Raw genomic sequence first — 18919 nt, 5'->3', positions numbered from 1 at the left:
GATTTAAACCTGATTTATTAAAATAAACTACTGAAGATTGAAAATGGATAACAGAAATTATATTGATACAGACTAGAATAATTTGATCCAGAAGTTAAATCAAGGTAAATTAATTGTTATAATAAGGAGTTCAAAAGAACCCTGAAAGAGTCTTAGGATATATTCGAATTATGCCAAAAGGGAGAGAGATGACTATGAAAGACATCACTAGATTAGAATATAAACTTATTTTTAAAATTTTATTAAGGGTGACAAAAATTATAAGAGCAGCATCTCATAAAACAGAGAGAAATGGTACACAGTCAACTAGTCTAAAGAAAGCTTGGCAAGATAACCAACTAGGCAAAGTCATCTTAAAGTGATTTAAGAATGAAAATAAAAAGAGAACTACAGACAAGAAAAATGGAAAAGATTTGCAAAAATCATTGCAAAAATGTTTTCCCACCTAGGATAGTGGGGAATAACAGTCTTGAACTTAATATTTCAAGTCCTGAAGTAATTATGAAAGAAATAGAAGTAATACCAAAGAGAATGATGATGAGAAAAGCTAACATTTTGGAGCAAGTACACAAAAGACAAGATCCTCCTGGATATAATACAATTGTGGGGACATCAAGATAACAAAATGAGGGGAAGATACAAAAGGTGTGAGAAAACTTCAGATTTTATTGATTTCATTCTCCCTTATTCTCCCCAAAAAAAGTGACTGAGAGAACCTCAGAAATTATTGACCCATATGTCTACTTTCTCAACCATACAAAATATTTTTATTTTTTTAAATAATAGTTTTTTATTTTCAAAACATATGCAAAGATAGTTTTCAACATTCATCCTTGCAAAGTCTTATGTTCCAAATTTTCTCCCTCTCTTCCCCTGCCCTGTCGTTTAGAGAGCAAATAATCTAATATGTTAAACATATACAATTCATCTATACATATATTCACGTTTATCATGGCGTACAAGAAAAATCATATCAAAAAGAAAAAAAAATTGAGAAAACAAACAAACAAGCAAGCAAACAATAAAAAGGTAGAAAAACTATGTTGAAATATGCATTCCATCACAATAGTCCTTTTTCTGGATACAGATGGCTTTCTATATAACAAGATTACTGGAACTGACCTGAATCACCTCATTGTTGACAAGAGACATCCATTAGAATTGATCAATACATAATCTTGATGTGTACAATGGTTCTATTCACTTCACTTAGCATCAGTTCATGTAGTATCTCCAGGTCTTTTTGAAGGCCTGGATTTTTTGAATTTTTAATTTTTGAAATCATCTTGTTGATATTTTCTTATAGGACAACAATATTTCATAACATTCATACCATAACTCATTCAGCCATTTTCCAATTGATGGGCATCCACTAAGTTTCCAGTTCCTTGCCACTACAAAAAGGGTGGCTACAAACATTTTTGCACATGTGGGTCCTTTCCCCCTTTTTATGATCTCTTTGTTATAGAGGCCCAGGAGAGACACTGGTAGATCAAAAGGTATATAGAGTTTCATATCCCTTTGGGCAGAGTTCCAAATTGCTCTCTAGAATGGTTGGATCAGTTCACAACTCCACCAATAAAGTATCAGTGTCCCAATTTTTCCACATCCCTTCCAACATTTATCATGATCTTTTTTCTGTCATGTTAGCCAATCTGAGAGGTGTGTAGTAGTACCTCAGAGTTGTCTTAATCTGCATTTTGATCAATAGTTATTTAGAGCATTCTTTCCATATGACAGGAAATGGTTTTAATTTCTTCCATACAAAATCTTTTTGATAGCTTCATAAGTGAGATGAGGATATATTTGATGAGGGAAGTCAGCAGGGAACAAGAAAACTTTCAAAAAGTCTTATTTAATGATGGATCCCATCTTTACCATTTCAAAATTGAAATTGTCCTTGTACAATTATATGTATTTCCAAGATTGATCCACTAAGTTATTTTTTCTACTCTAATCATGCTTTCAGTCACTCTGTCCAATAAACCCTAAAAATCATGGTCTGTTTAAAGTTCTTTTTTAGTCAGGTTCTTTGTATTCACTACCTTTTTTCTACATGCCCCTAAACAAACAAATAAACAGGAGTCTGCATAACAATCTAATCTAAAATTGTTGGAGGTAGTTCCAACTAATTCTTGCTAGATGGCAGATGTAGTTAATTGGTGCAGTGGACAGAGTACTGTATGTAGTCAAGTATTGTTCTGCAAGTTTAGTTCAAATCCAGGCTCAGACACTTATAAATTAATTAATTAATTTAAAAGCATTTATTTAATTGCCTCTGGACAGTCACCCAACCTCCCCCAGCCTTAGTTTTCTCTTCTGTAAAGCAAGAATAGAACCAACCTACCAAGTTGTTGTGATCCCAAATTAGATATTGGCAAAGTATTTTGCAAACTTCAAAATGCCAGATAATTGTTAGTTATAATTATTATAGATGATCATCATTTTCCTAATCTATAAAATCTATGTTTTCCATGAGCTGGTAAGGTTCTAGTCCATTTTTAAGAAACAGATGAGGAAAATAAATTTAAAGGCCTGAGTAATTTATCCAAAGTTTATGTATTAAAAACAAAACAAAATCCCAAATGAGCAGATAGTCTTTAAAGTTGTTAAGTTGATTTTTTCCTAGGAATTTAGATATAAATAGTAGGGAAATAAAAGTAGCAACTTTCTTCTTGATCTCACAATACAGAATTGTGGCTCCTTTCTGTCACTCATCAAAAAAAAAAATATTTTTTTTAAAAACAAAGAAACAACAAAAAAATTACTGTCCCTCTCTCAACTGACAAAAGTCACATTTCTATGTAAAAAGAATTTTCTTCTTTTTTAAAGGCAAACTTGTGTTGTTATGTATTTATTTATTGCAGAATAACTTAGCAATCTGTAATAACAGATGAATCTATAAGCAGAACCAGAACTAGGACAGAAGACAAAAAAATAATTGTGATTTGAAAAAAAAAAATGGAAAAATTTTATTTGTACAAAATGTTCAGTTTTGCATTCTTCTAATTTCTCAGTCTTATACTTTAGTTTTCAGCTCATACTTTCTAATCCAGTGATTCTGTACTCCTGGCTATTCCACAAATAGAACACTTTGTCTCTTGGCTCCAGGTATTCTCCTTGGCTGTCCTCCATACCTGAAATTCTTGTTTTCCCTCTCTCTTCACTTCTTTCTCCTTTACTTTCTTTTTCCTTCCTTCTTCCTCTTATTTCCTCCTTTCCCTCCTCCTCCCCCTCCTTCGTCCTCTTCTCCTCCTTCTCCTTTTCTTCTCCTTCTTTTTCTCCTCCTCTTCCTCCTCCTCCTGTTCTGCTTCCTTTTTGTCTTCTTCCTCCTTCTCCTTTTCCCCTCCTTTCTCTTCTGCCCCTTATCTCTCCTCTTCCTCCTCCTTTTCTTCTTTTTTTTTCTTTTTCTCTTTCTTTTCTACACTCCCTAGCTTTGTCCTAACAAAATTTTCACTTTTTATAGGAAGCCTTCTCTAAGACCTTAATTCTAGTATCTTCCTTCTGTTTATTATTTCTAATTTATCCTATCTATATCTTGTTTGGATATATTTGCTTGCATGTTGTCTCATTTATGAGACTATGAAACAAGGTCAGGAATTGTCCTTTGTCTCCTTTTGTATTCCTGGAGCTTAATACAATGCCTGACACATAATAGGTACTTAATAAATATTTATTGATATAATAAAAAGTAAAAATAAACATAGTATTTCTAACAATAGTTTTATGCCAATATCATATAAATTTATATGGTAAAAAAATTAGTTGGAAATAACAATCTTCAAACCTTTAATATTAATCATGCTTTTTCAGATACTTCAAATTTATACTGAATATCTTTTTCTACATGGATATAAATAAGAATACCTGGATATTGTGGGAGAAGTTTATATCTCCTTAGGTCAATTTGTGTGTGTGTGAAATTTATCACTCAAATTCTTACAAAATTCTTGTCATAAACAGTTGCTGATGACCAGATTTCTGCATGCCTTAAACACAAAGCTACCTCCAACCACCCAAATCAGGTCTACCTTATTTGCTAGTTCTAGACATTTGAGGTCTAATGCATTATCCTGACTTTTAGCAAAATAATGAACTCTGGAGGAGGTTCCTTCACTTATCTGCTGAGAGCTAAATTAATCCTATTTTTAAAGGTCAGTTCTTCTCAAGAATGGGAAATCAGATCTTCTTCTCTATTACCAATAGATTTGTTTACCTTCTACTGAAGGAGCTATATTCATTTGCTGTAACTATGTGAATTCATTCCTCAGTGAGGGCCAAGGGAGGTTCCCTTTCTTATCTATACCTGAATTCTGGGACACAATGACATTGCAGCTGATTGGATAGACTATGTCTGAAAGCAACCAGTTTCTAGAAGGTCAAGAGAATGGCTATTCTCTCCTGGGCACCCTGGGAAGGACTCCAAATTCAAAATATCTTATAAAAATATAACTAACTAAAAATTATATTCCTAGAAACTGATCATCTACATGTAATTCTATGAGGTATAAAAAGGTGCCAAATTTCATTGGGAGAGAGTGTTTTCTCAACAAAAGTTCCCTATTTCATTGAAATCACAAATTGATTTTTTCCTGTCATATCATAACTTTGCAAGTCATGAATTTCTAGTCTTGGGAAAACTAAATTTGTGGAACAGCTATAAGATAAAACATATCATAGACTGCTATATATCATAAGCAAAATATTATGAAAGAGACTTTGAATAAAAGACAAATCAAAAAAGCCATGGAGAAAATATGTATAATTATACAGTACAAATTAGGGATATTTGGTATACTGCCCATCCACTTCATTTGGTGTTTTTTTAACGTGGGTTGATAATGTAACACTTGTATCTAGCATGCTGCCTGGCATCCCTGTGGCAAACTTTAAGATAACATGGAGAAGAGTTGCATGGTTTGATAGGCTTATGTGAGCATAATTATTGAAGAGAATAATCATGATATCAATGAACTCAAAAAACCTATTGTCTGATTGGGCTAATAAAACTAATTGATCATTCTCTAAAATTTCATTTATAAGCTATTTTTGAGTACTTAGTATACATTTTTACCAGTTTTTAAAAGATATTACAAGTGAAAATTCATCCTCAGACTTGTTCAGTTTAATTTAATTTCATTCAAATCAATAAAAAAACATATTTAGCAAGTTTTTTTTTTTTATGGAAGACAATGGATTAAGTATAAAGATTAAGAAAATTATGAAATGTGAAAATTAATACCATTTCTATCCTTAGGGAATCTAGAATCTAATAAGGAGAAAATGGAGAAAAATGCACAATTACCTGATACAAGGTGAAATGAAATAAAGAAAGAGAAGTCTCGTTACAGAGCAATAAGAATTTGAGGAATATTTACTTTCAAAATGTTACCACAATATTCCATTATGAGTATATTTATAGAAGGAGTTAATGGAGAAGCTTTATTAAATACTTATTATATGCCAAGAACTGAGCTAAGTGATATTGAAACAAATAGTTCTTGGTTTCAAAAACTTCATGTTCTGAAGTGGGCGAGACAACACAGATAAGAAAGTCCAGCTATAGGGCATCTGGAAAAACCTGTGATTACTAAGAATTCAGCATTGTAAAGTTCAAATGTCCTTAGACCGAATTACTAAGTTTTTTAGTACCCAGCAGTACTGAATGATATAGGGGAAGAATAAGTGGTAAGGCTTGAAAAACCCTAAGAACCCAGTGGCAGGGGAAAATGGTAAGTTCTCTATCCAAATTATATGAAAAGCCATATCACTTAGGGGTGAAGGGGGCTGAAGTATTTCTGTATAAAAATATTAGGAAGAGGGCATTAGATTTGATTGGTCGCTGAACTGGTGGAGTTCTTTCCCACACTAGTAGAATTGGGGAGAGTGAGGTGGGACTCATCTATTAGGATTAAAGGAGAAAGATGGATAATTAGCAGGAAATGTTTTCTTAGGGGAGAGAAGGGCAACCTGTGGCATTTGCTCCAACAGACCCTTTGATCTTGGTGGAGAGAAGAGAGTAGAAATGAAGAAGTTATGTCGTTTTCTAAATCAATGTATGGCCAGCAAAGAATCCATTTCTGTTTGAGTTTGAGACAGCAGAGAGAAGACAAGTCTTTGAGATTTTCCTGACTTTCCTCAGATCAACAACAGATCAAGCCTCTGAAAGGGTTTTGGAGTGACAGAATTTACAAATATTTCAAGTGTAACAAATTTCCAGTAGAATATATTTCACAAAAATTTCAGGAAAATCCTATTTCAGTCTGGCAGGTGGGTTGCAGCCCAGTGTAGATGCAGTGCAGAAGACCCAGGGTAGACAGGCCTCCATGTCCAAGGGGAATTTGGTGAAAGGCTCTTGGTCAAAATACAGCAGTATTTTCTACTCTCTCCTGGTCCAGAAGCCAGTGGATCAGCAAATTAGCTGTCAGATCTCCAAAGCAATGACAGAGAGCAAATAGTGAACCCCATATCCCAGCATAACAAGTAGGACTTGGCCATGTCCACCGAAAATGAGGAGAAAGCCTACAGCATAGGTTAAAGGAGAGTGTGAAGCCACTGTTGCCTATACAGGAAGCTTGGGACAATCTCTTCTTTGCTAAGAGCAGACCTCAGCTTTAACAAATGAACAAAATCATATGATTATCTTAATAGAAGCATAAAAGCATGTGACAAAATTCAACATCCATTCCTATTAGGAATAACAGAGAGCATAGAAAGAAATTGGGGTTTTCTTTAAAATGATCAGTAACATATATCTAAAATCATCAGCTACCATCATATATGATGGGGATAATTTAGAAACCTTCCCAATAAGATCAGAGATGAAACAAGATTGCCCGTTATCACTATTACTTTTCAATATTGTATTTGAAATATTATATTTAGCAGTAAGAGAAAAAAAGGAATTAAAGGAATTAGAGTAGGTAATGAAGAAACAAAATTATCACTCTGTATACTTAATGATATACTTATCATTATAAAAATTAAATCATGAAAAAAATTAGAGAATCCTAGAGTTTCGATTTAAAAAATATTAGAAACAATTAACAACTTTAGCAAACTTGCAGTATAGAAAATAAATCCACACAAATCATTAGCATTCTATATGTCTAGCAGCAAGAGATACAAAGAGAAATTCCATTTAAAGTAACTGTAGATTATATAAAATATTTGGGAGTTTACTTGCCAAGATAAAATTAGAAAATATTTGAACACAATTAGAAAACACTTTCCACATAAATAAAATCAGCTCTAAACAACTGGAAGAATATCAAGTGCTTATGGATATGTTAATCTAATAAAATAAAAATGACAATTCTACTTAAATCAATCACTTATACAGTGCCATACCAATCAAAGTGCCAAGAAAGTACTTCACAGAGCTAGAAAAAATAATAGCAAAATTCATCTGGAAGAACAAAAGGTCAAGAATTTCAAAAGAATTAATGAAAAAAAATGCTAATGAAGGTAGCTTAGGTCTACCAGACCTTAAACTATATTATAAAGCAGAGATCATCAAAACCATTGGTACCTGCTAAGAAATAGAGTAGTTGATCAATGGAATAGGTTAGATTCACAAGAAACAATAGCCAAAGACTATAATAATCTAGTGTTTGATAAACCTAAAGACCCCAGCTTCTGGGATAAGAATTCTCTATTTGACAAAAATTGCTGGAAAAATTTGAAAATTGTATGGCAGAAACTAGGTACTGACCAACACCTAATGTTCTATGCCAAAATAAGGTAGACATCATGATTAGACATAAAAAAAGTAATACTATAAGTAAATTAAAAGTACAAAGTATAGCCTAACTCTCAGATCTGTGGAGAAGGAAGGAATTTATGGCAAAAGAATAACTAGAATACATTATGAAATACAAAATGAATAATTTTGATTATATTAAGTCATAAGTTTTGTGCAAATAAAACCAATGCAGACAAGATTAGAAGGGCAACAGAAAACTGGGATTTTTTTTCATTCAAGTGTTCTGATAAAGGCCTCATGTCTAAAATATATAATTGATTCATTTTCTAAGAATACAAGCCATTCTCCAATTGATAAATAGTCAAAAGATATGAACAGACAATTTTCAGATGAAGACGTTAAAGCCATTTCTGGTCATATAAAAATGCTCTAAATAAGTATTGATCAGAGAAATACAAATTAAGACAACTCTGAGGTACCACTCCACACCTCTCAGATTGGCTAAGATGACAGGAAAAGATAATGATGAATGTTGGAGGGGATATGGGAAAACTAGGACACTGATACATTGTTGATGGAGTTGTGAAGTGATCCAACCATTCTGGAGAGCAATTTGGAACTCTGCCCAAGGGGCTTTCAAAATGTGCATATTCTTTGATCCAGAAGTGTCTCTACTGGGCCTGAATACCAAAGATATTATAAAAAAGGAAGAATGATCAAGATTTGCAAAAATGTTTATAGAAGCCCTTATGTAGTGGCAAGGAACTGGAAATTGAGTGGATGCCCATAATTGGAGAATGGCTGAATAAATTATGGAGTATGAATGTTATGGAGTATTATTTTTCTATAAAAAAGGATCATCAGTTCAAATCAGTTCTACTTGTGCAGTGATGAAGATAGCCTCTACACCCAGAGAAAGAACTATGAGAATAGAGCATGGAAAACAACATGGCATTCTCACTCTCTCTCTTGTTATTTGCTTGCATTTTATTTTCTTTCTTAGTTTTTCTTTGTCTTACTTCTTGATCTGATTTTTCTTGTGCAACAAGATAACTGTATAAATATGTTTACATATATTGGATTTAACATATATTTCAACATATTTAACATGTATTGGACTACCTGCCAGGGAGGGAAGGGGGTGGGGGAAGGAGGGGAAAATTTGGAACAAAAAGTTTTGCAAGAGTCACTGTTGGAAAAATTACCCATGCATGTGCTTTGTAAATAAAATGCTTTAATTTTTTTTTTTTTTAAAAAAGGATCATCAGGATGATTTCAGAAAGGTCTGGGGAGACTTACATGAACTGATGTTAAGTGAAATGAATAGAACCAAAAGACCATTGTACACACCAATAATAATATTGCGTGATGATCAATTTTGAGGGCCATGGCATTGTCAACAATGAAGTGATTCAGACCAATTCTAATAGACTTGTGATGGAAGGAGCTGCCTACATCAAGAAAGAGGGCTGTGGGGACTGAATATGGGTTACAACATAGCATTTTACTTTTTTTTTTTTTTTGGCTGTTGTTTGCTTCCTTTTTGTTTTCTTTCTCATTACTTTCCCTTTTTGTTCTAAGTTTTCTTGTGCATCATGATAAATTTGGAAACATATATAGACAAATAGAACATGTTTAACATATATTGGATTGCTTGCTGTCTAGGGGCAGAGGTGAGGGGAAAAGACAAAATTTGGAGTAGAGGGTTTTGCATGGCTGAATGTTGAAAAGTATCTTTCCATATATTTTATAATAAAATAAATAATAAAATAATAAAAAGCTATTATTTAAAAATAGAAAAAAAGTAATGTTGACTTTTAAAATCCATACCTTTGACTGAGAAGTTTAGCTTCATAAAGAAATATTGCATTTTACAAATGATCCTGACTTATGATTTCATCAGTATTGGGAATTCCCAAGGAAGAAAGTTTTTCTTGCTTTGTAATTCACAACTATTCTGTAACTACAACTTTAGAGAATTGCTCAGGCAAAGAAACAACCACCTACTATCTACTAGGTATTGTGCTAAGCCAAAATCTCTCCTTTAATTCTCATAACAACACTGGGAAGTAAGTGTAGTTATTATCCCCACTTTCAATTGAGGAAACTAAATGCTGATGTTTTTGATTCACATGTTCCTGACTAGACAAAGCCCTCTATACACGGTGCCACGTAGATGTCCAGGAGGTGACATCGGCAGTGTATCACAATGTGCCAGAATTCCTTCAGATTGAATGTCCAAGGATAAAGTGGGAATTGTTCACTTAAGTAAACGCACAGGTCAATCTCATCACGCAGATTCTTGATTTAGTCATCTTCTCATTGATCCTTGTCTCTTTTTAAAAAGGCTTTGTATGTTTGGTAGTCATACATAAAATAGAATGTTGGTTTATGTATAAAGATGAAAACTATATTTCTAGGCCAAGTCAAGCAGGAAAAATGATATTCAATGAATTACATACAGAAGGATTTGGGAAAGAATTGCACATAATATGAAGGTATAAATAGAAGACTATCATCTTAATTGTTATATACTTTAGACACAAAGATTAAATTTGGAAGAAACTCTAGTTTCTAGATCATATAGATCCCAATTTACAGAGGTGGAAACTGAGGCACACTAAGTTTGCACAACAAATCTATCAACGTATTCCTACATTGTTTTTTTCACATTTCAAAATAAGCAACTATCTATTTATGGTGAAAAACATCATCTGGAATCATATTTACTTCAAAGATTAAGAAAAGAATGAATATTATACTAGTATTGTATGAAGACTAAAAGGCTGTTGCAATGACAGCTGTTTTTCTCCAGAATATTAGGGAAACATCATTTGGAAAATGGGTAAATAAGTTATAGTATAGGAATATTATGGAATATTATGATTCTATAAGAAATAATCACCTGAGCGATTTCAGAAAGACCTGGGGAGACTTAGATGACCTGATGCTAAGTGTAATGAGCAGAACTAGGAGATCATTGTACCTAGCAACAGCAAGATTATATGACAATCCATTCTGATGGACATGGCTCTTTTCACTAATGAGGTGATTCAGGTCAGTTCCAATGAACTTGTGATGATGAGAACATCTATACCCAGAGAGAGGACTATGTGAACTGAGTTTGAATCATAACATAGCATTTTCACTTTTTTCATTGTAGTTTGCTTGAATTTTATTTTCTTTCTCATTTCTTTGTCCTTTTTGACCTGATTTTTCTTGTACAGCAAGATAATTGTATAAATATGTATGGCTAAAAAATAGAATATAAGGGAAAGCAGATGCCCAGTTTTGGAATAGATGTGGTGTTTCAGGAAAAAATAGTCAAGCTTACTACATCAGTGACATCCTATTATTAAAATGTTGATACATTGATCTTGATGCTTGAGAACAAGCATGATCTTCTAAAAAGAGAAAAAAAGTCTTGGAGTTATACAACCAGAGACAAAATAGTAATTCCTTCTCTTATTAGTTATATGACTATTGTTGCATCACTTTCCTTTTCTGAGCCCTAGTCTTCTATTTCTCATCAAATGAGCTGGATGAAGTTGGAGATAGATTATGTATGCTTTTAGATGTTTACTTAAGCATGCATTTTACCTTGGATGCAATAGGGAACCACTGATGTTCTTGAGGGAAGGAGTGATGTGGTTAGGTAATTTTAGGAAGATTATTTTAGAAATCACATGAAAGATGAATTGGCTAATGGTGAAATGGGAAACCAAGAGTCCAGTTCTCAAGTGACTTCAATTGAACATGAAAATAGATGATTAAAGTGGAGTTAGAAGGGTGGTCATATGAATGGAATCAAGGAAAGAATTGAGAGAAAAGTTATGGGAGCAAAATCAATATAACTTTGGACTAATTGTTTATGGGAGCAATTGAAAAGAAAAAAATGAGTATGACAATGAGTTTGTGAAGATGGATATGCATAGATTTGATGGGCAACCCCAACAGAAATTGAATATAGATAGCTTCTGCGTGTGTAGGACAATTGTGGTAGAGAGTTTGAGAAGGATGCAGCCTGAAAAAAGGCAATTGGATTTAGTAGTGTACATAATAGGTGCCTCATAAATGTTAGCTAAATAAATTGATCAATGTGGCAATTATTAAAAATGTATTTCAGGAGGGAATTTCTTGATCAATCTGTAAAAAGCCACGGTGTCACTTAAAGCTACAACTAGCACATATCCCTAAGACATATGAGAAGAAACTCATAGCTTTCCTGTCAACTTCCAGTAAAATCAATCAATTAATCAACCACTAAGCATCAAATATATACTTATTAAGATCCAGATACCATGGTAAGTTCTGGGGATACAAAGGAAAATCAAATAAATATCTCTGCCTTCAAGAACTTTATATTCTGATAGGAAAGACTATTGTATGTACAAAATACATCCAAAATAGATAGAGGATACCTTCTCAGAGGGAAGACACCATTGGCAAGAAGAATATGAAACCAGAAAAAAATGAATTAACAGGAGGGGAAAATTATCTCTGACTGGGAGGGAAAGAAAAATTTTTGAGCAATAGTTAGTAACGAGACAAAACATGAAATCTATTTTAGGAAGACACCAACCCAAGTAGAATTACTGCACAACTGCCTCATCACCAATATAATTACAAAATTGAGGACAAGGATTTTTCCACTTCTGTTTTTGTATACCTTGAACCTGACATATTAATTGTCATAGATCAGGCATTTAATGCTTTCTCAAGGATTATTTGATTGAAATGTAAATTCTGCTGAATAAAAAATTATTCCACTAATAGCTGAGTATAAATCAATGTATATAGCGAAAGTATTCATACTTCTCTCTGTCTCTGTCTCTCTTTCTTTCTCTGTTTCTGTTTCTCCGTCTCTGTGTCTGTCTCTCTCTCTGATGTGTGGTACCCTACCTTTAAAGCTTTTGTTGTATGAGCACAATCATGTTGAGGGATCTTTCATCTATTTATTTCGAGAAATTTAGGCAGTCTTTGAGCTTTAAAAATGATTTAATGTATGATATTCATAATATCCCTGTGACATAAATAATGTGAGTATTTCTATTTTCATTTTACAAATGAAAGATGAAAGATTGAGGCTCAGAAAGATAAGATAACTAATATATGACAGAATTAGTATTTACTGCAGTTCTTCTAATTTCAAACTTGCCCACTTGCTGTTCCTCTTCAGTATTCTAGCTCTTACTTTCATGCTTTTGTTCAGTCTATCCCTGATTCCTGAAAAGCACTTCCTTCTCTTCTGCCTGTTAGTCTTCCTAGCTTATGTCAAAACTCAGCTGTAATGCACTATCTCCTATAAAAAACCTTTCCTTTTCCATTAGATGTTATTTTTCATGCTTTCTCTTCAAATCCTAAGTAATATGGTGAATGGTATACTATACTTGGCAGACAGCAAAACTCTTATTTTAGGTCATGTCTCTGACGCTGCACAAATAACCCAATTTTCTAAGTCTCAGTTTCCTAATATGTCAACTGGGGATGATATTTTGATGTTGTGAGGGTAGAATAACTTAATTAATATATGTACAGCTCTTTACAAAACCTAAAATGAGACAGACATGCCAGTAATTAGCATCATCATAATTGCATTTTCTTTTTTAAAAATATTTTTCCTACTACATATAAAGAATTTTAACAACTTTTAAAATTTTGAGTTCCAAATTCTTTTTCACCCACCCAACCCATCTGAGACAGCAAGCAATTTGATATAGGTTACATATGTATAGTCATGTATAAAAAAATCTGGGAAGATGATAGAGTAGTAGTAATTTTCAGGATCTGCAGATTTCCTCCATAAACAGACAGAAGATTGCCACAAAATGAACATAGAACAGCAAAAATAAAGGAGAAAAACAGTTGTCCTCTTAAGATAACTTGGGAGGACCTCAGAAAAGATAGGGCTTTCAAGAACTGGAATTTGGTCTGAGTGAAGTGTGGTCACTTACAAGTCAACTGTAGTTGAGTGTAATCACCTGCAGATCAACTCTACTGAATCAACAGATAGTAGGACCTGGGGGCAGCTCCATTGGAAGGAGATTAGGCTTCAAGAAATTTCACCTCACAAGCTTTTATCTCACAACTTGAGGAACTTTACCTCACAAAGAACAACAGATAGTTAAGTGGGAGAAGATTGAAGGGCTATCTTGTTTCAGAAAGCAGGTCTTCTCTTGCTGACCAGAAGTGATCCCAGGCTGTGGTTAGTGGTTGAACAGGAGCCAGTACACACCCTGTGAATGTGGTACTGTAGGTAGCAGGGACATCTTCAAGAAAGTGTGGCTGGGGGCCCTAACTGGGATTTAGGGTAGTAAAAGAGTCCCTGATGTTGAGCTCTCAGGCTCAATTGAGAAACTGACAATCAAGAGGACCTGAGGCTTAGGGCAACATTATCCACAGCTGGGGACGAAAATCTGATTATAATAAGAAACTGTTAAAAATGAAATATAAAATAAAAAAGGAGTAAGCAGAGAAAAAAATATCCACAAAAGCAACTTTTGTGTAAAAGAAGATGGGTTCATAATTATATTTTTCATATTTATTAGTTTCTATAATACCCTCTCCCAGTAAAATATAAATTCTTCGAAGTCAGGAACTGTTTTGATTTTGTCTTTGTATCTAGTAGTGTCTAGTATTTTTCAAGCCTGGAATAATTGCTTGTTGGATTATATTTGTAGAAGAAATTTCTAATCAGCATAGACAGAGACTCTCCAGCCCCCCAAATTCCCATTGTTCTTATGAACCGGTTGTGAAGCTCTCTGCATTCTAGATGGTAGTTTTATTCAGTTGTGAACAGTAGCATTTGGCTTCTTTCATCTACTATATCAATCCCAACTACAAAGAGAAATATAGGATTTATAAGTGAGGCATATTTGAGATCCTTTTTTTTTTTTTTTTTTTTTTTGCTATGGATTTTGTAAGGGATACAATGCTTGTTGGGCATTCTGGGCGTTCTTGACCCTTCTTACAATATGCAGTTACCTTTTGGAGAAAAGGATGGATAATGTAATTTTGTTCAGACTTAATTATCTGGAGTCTAGTTACTGGCTCTCTGGGCTCAACACTGATATGGTTTTGGCATGCAGAACACAGCCTCAATATTATATTTTATTTAAAGGTTTTTTTGAATAGTCAAGAGCACCAAGGTCTGGAGGAAGATCATTTCTCCAATATTTCCCCCAAACAGATTTTATTATAAAAAGATAAATACATTTGCAACTGTATCAACTCAATAGAAAATAAACTCTCTTTTTTATCTTTATGCATTTAATTAAATGTTTCTCTCTTTCCATTTTAAAGATCATAAGTAAACTCCTAACCATTTCATTCTAAGTAAAAGCATCCAAATTAGCTGCAGTGCAGTGCAAGGGAAATCATGTTGGATTTTAAGTCAGAAGGGTTTAGGTTTGACCTGTGGCTCACCCTTTTAACTACCTGTTTGACATTGAACAAATTGTTTACACTTCCTAAATTTTAATTACCTTATTTTATTTTATTTTTAAATAATAGCTTTTTATTTTCAAAATATATACAAAGATTATTTTCAACATTCACCCCTGCAAAATTTTGTGCTCCGAATTTTTTCTCCTTCCCTTCTCTCCACTCCCTCCCTCACATAGTAAGCAACCCACTATGTGTTAATCATGTGCAATTCTTCCACACATATATCCACAATCATCATGCTGCACAAGAAAAATCAGATCAAAAAGGAAAAAAAAATGAGAAAGAAATTAAAAAGCAAGTAAGGTGTTTTACTTGTAAAATACCATGTTGTGATCCATATTCAGTCCCTACAGTCTTCTCTCTGGGTACAGGTGGCTCTCTTCATCACAAATCCACTGGAATTAGTCTGAATCTCCTCATTGTTGACAAGAACTATATCCATCAGAATTGATCATCACATAATTTTCTTTCTTCAGGATACAATGGTCTCTTGGTTCTACTCACTTCACTTAGCATCAGTTCATGTATCTCCAGGCCTTTTTGAATCATCCTGCTGATAGTTTCTTATAGAACAATAATATTCCACAACATTCATATACTGTAACTTATTCAGCCATTCTACACCTGATGGGCATCTATCTACTCAGTTTCCAGTTCCTTGACACTACAGAAAGGGCTACTACAAATATTATTGCACATATGTGTTCTTTTCCCCTTTTTTATGATCTCTTTGGGATACAAACCCAGTAGAAATACTGCTGGATCAAAGTGTATGCACAGTTTGATAGCCCTTTGGACATAGTTCCAAATTGCTCTCCAGAATGGTTGGATCAGTTCACAACTCCACCGACAACATATTAGTGTGATAGGTTTTCTATATCCCCTCCAACATTTATTATTATCTTTTCTTGTCATCTTAGCCACTTGAGGTACATATAGTATTACCACAGTACCTTATTTTTAAAATCAGAGAGTTGGGCTAGATGACCTCCAAGTTTTCTTCTTCCCCTAAACATATAATTTGGTAATGTAATTTAGTGGTCAAACCAATAGAAAATCTTGTCTCTGCTCATTTTCTTCACTTGCTCACCTGCTTTTGTTTAACCAACTTGCAATCAGACTTCTGATATCTCCATTTGAATAATAGCACTCCAAAATATCTTCAAGTTTTCTCCTTCTTGAATTTTTTTTTGGCTTCTATGACTTATCCCTTTTCCTGGAAAACCTTCTCCTTTTGCTGCTATAATAGTTCATTCTCTCTCTCTCTCTCTCTCTCTCTCTCTCTCTCTCTCTCTCTCTCTCTCTATTTTTTTTACCTCCTGATGATAATTCCCCATTTCTTATCTAAATACTTTGTTGGATCATCATTTTACACCTGATTACTAAATCTTGGCTTTCCCCAACCTCTGTCCTATGGTAGGCTTCTCTTGGTAATATCTTCAGCTACTTATGGATTAATTATCATTCGATATCACCTATATTTAGTATCTAACTCCAATTCACTAGTTATTTCAAACTCAGTATTTCCCAAATGAAAGGCAATAAATCAGCCTATCTCTTAATCTATCCTTTATCCAAACTTCCAAATTTCTCTTGAAAATATAGTTAGCTTTTTTACCACCCACATTTACAAACTCAGATTGTCTAAGATCCTTCTTTGGTTCTTAACACTCATATTCAATTATTTTTTTTTGATATTCTTATATCACATTTCTTTAATAAATCTCATCTCTAGTCACGTAGTTTTTTACCAAACTTCAGTGCCCCAGTATTTCACAACCATAAAGGCTTCCTAATACTAGTATCTCCTTCTTCAAATCTATATTCTCCTTAGCTGATAAATTGATATCCCACATATTACTTTTCTACTCAAAATTCTTCAATGATGTGCTTTTAGCAAAAAATTAAAAATCTTCAGCTTGATATTTATTACTCTCTTTACTGCGTGGCTCTCATTTATCTTTGTAATTGTATTGTACATTATTATCCTTCATTTATTCTGTACCAAAATGGAATACTAACTCCTCCTACCACACTTACTCCTTATCATTGAATCTCTATCCAGAAACATGGATTTGAAAAGGATCTTTGAAGTTATCTGTTCCATTTATTCATTAAAAAAATTTAATATCTTTGGTTTTACTTCTCATTTAGTTATATAATTTTACCCATTAGTTGTGAGCATATTATTCCTCACTTCTTCCCTTTTATCAAAGAATAAAATATAAAGAAGAAATAATATAGTACAGTAAAACTAAGCTACATATCAATTCTGTATGGGCAATGTTTCAAACTCATAATCTTCCAATCTGTGAAGAAATAAAGAATGTATATTTTCTCATCTCTTTTCCAGGACTAAGCATATAAGCAACTAAAGCTATTGTAGTCATTGTTTTCCTGTTCTATTTCACTATATTAGTTCATTTAAACATTTCATAATTCTCTGCTTCACATAGAACAGTGCAATCATCATTACTTATTGTTTACTCCACTCTGCACACATCTATTTTTTCTTTGCTAAAAACAAACAAACAAAAAAATAAACCGAAACAGAAATTAAAACCTATAGCTAAAATATTTTGTCATATAGGACTTTTTGGTCTATCTTTGATTTCCTTTGGATAGTTGTCTATAGTGTTATCTTATGGGTCTTATAGACATTTTAGTCATTTTATAATTATAATTTCAAATTGTTTTCTGGTAATAGTAGACTAATTCTTCATTCCACCAACCATGTATTAGAGTTTAGAAATAGTTTGGTAGACCCTCCATCATTATTTCCATCTTTGTCATTTTTGCCAAAAAACAGATTATGAGGTGAAACCTCAAGAGTTGTGACAATAATTTCTCTTATTATTAGTGATTTGCAACAATCTTTCAAATGAATATCCCTTCATTTTTTGTTGTTCAGTAATTTTTCAGCAGTTACTTGCCTTTTTATAACCACATTTTTGGCATGAATACTTGAGTGGTTTACCATTTCCTTCTCCAGATCATTTTTATAGATGAGGAAACTGAAGAAAACAAGGTTAAGTAACTTCTTCAGGATCACATAGCTAGCAAGTGTCTGAGGTCAGATTTGAAGTCAGAAAATTGAATTTTCCTGACTCTAGGGTCATACACTTTATCTACAATACTACATAGATATCCATCATTTTGCAAAAGAGAAAAACTGGGATCCTACAGAGTTTAAGTGACTTGCTCTGTATCATAAAATAAATTGCAGATTGGTAATCCTATAATAAGTTTTCTGAAATACTGAGAGTCTAAAAATCTTGTACATGGTAATGAGCATCTATATTCAAAAAAGAATAACTAAGTTGTTGTAAAAGAAGCTATCTATTCACTATCCCATGCTGCTAAGCACATACTAGGCATTTAAATACTTATTGAAGTGAATTGCATTATTCTTAAGGAAATACAATTCTTGATCCTGAACTATTCAGTTTTTTGACTTTTAACTCATCATTTTCCTTCTACACTCATATGATTCTGGAACTCAGTTTCCTAATTTGTAAATCATTCTAAAGTTACAGTTTTATACATCTTAGGATGCTTGAAGTAATAAGGGGGTCATTTAGTAGAGAGGTTAGTGCTTTGGAAACTTTGTTTAATCCAGACTTCCAACAATAAATAAAAGCAGACTAATCAACAAGTAAATGTTGAATATTTCATAGGCTCTAGGCGATCGTTATTATAATGGACATTAAAAGACAAATACATCTATCAGCCCGTTAAAATCAATGTTATTATCCAAATGGATTTACA

The 18919-nt window shown here is 33.2% G+C and overlaps 1 pseudogene; it reads right to left on the bottom strand.

The window, feature by feature from the left end:
* Positions 1 to 3799: 3799 nt before the first annotated feature.
* The window catches only part of LOC127561656 (dihydrofolate reductase-like), a 29802-nt pseudogene continuing 14682 nt past the window's right edge, over positions 3800 to 18919 (bottom strand).

Source organism: Antechinus flavipes, chromosome 4 (assembly GCF_016432865.1).
Source record: "Antechinus flavipes isolate AdamAnt ecotype Samford, QLD, Australia chromosome 4, AdamAnt_v2, whole genome shotgun sequence".
Lineage (NCBI taxonomy): Eukaryota > Metazoa > Chordata > Mammalia > Dasyuromorphia > Dasyuridae > Antechinus > Antechinus flavipes.
This window is presented reverse-complemented; position numbering and strand designations above follow the sequence as displayed.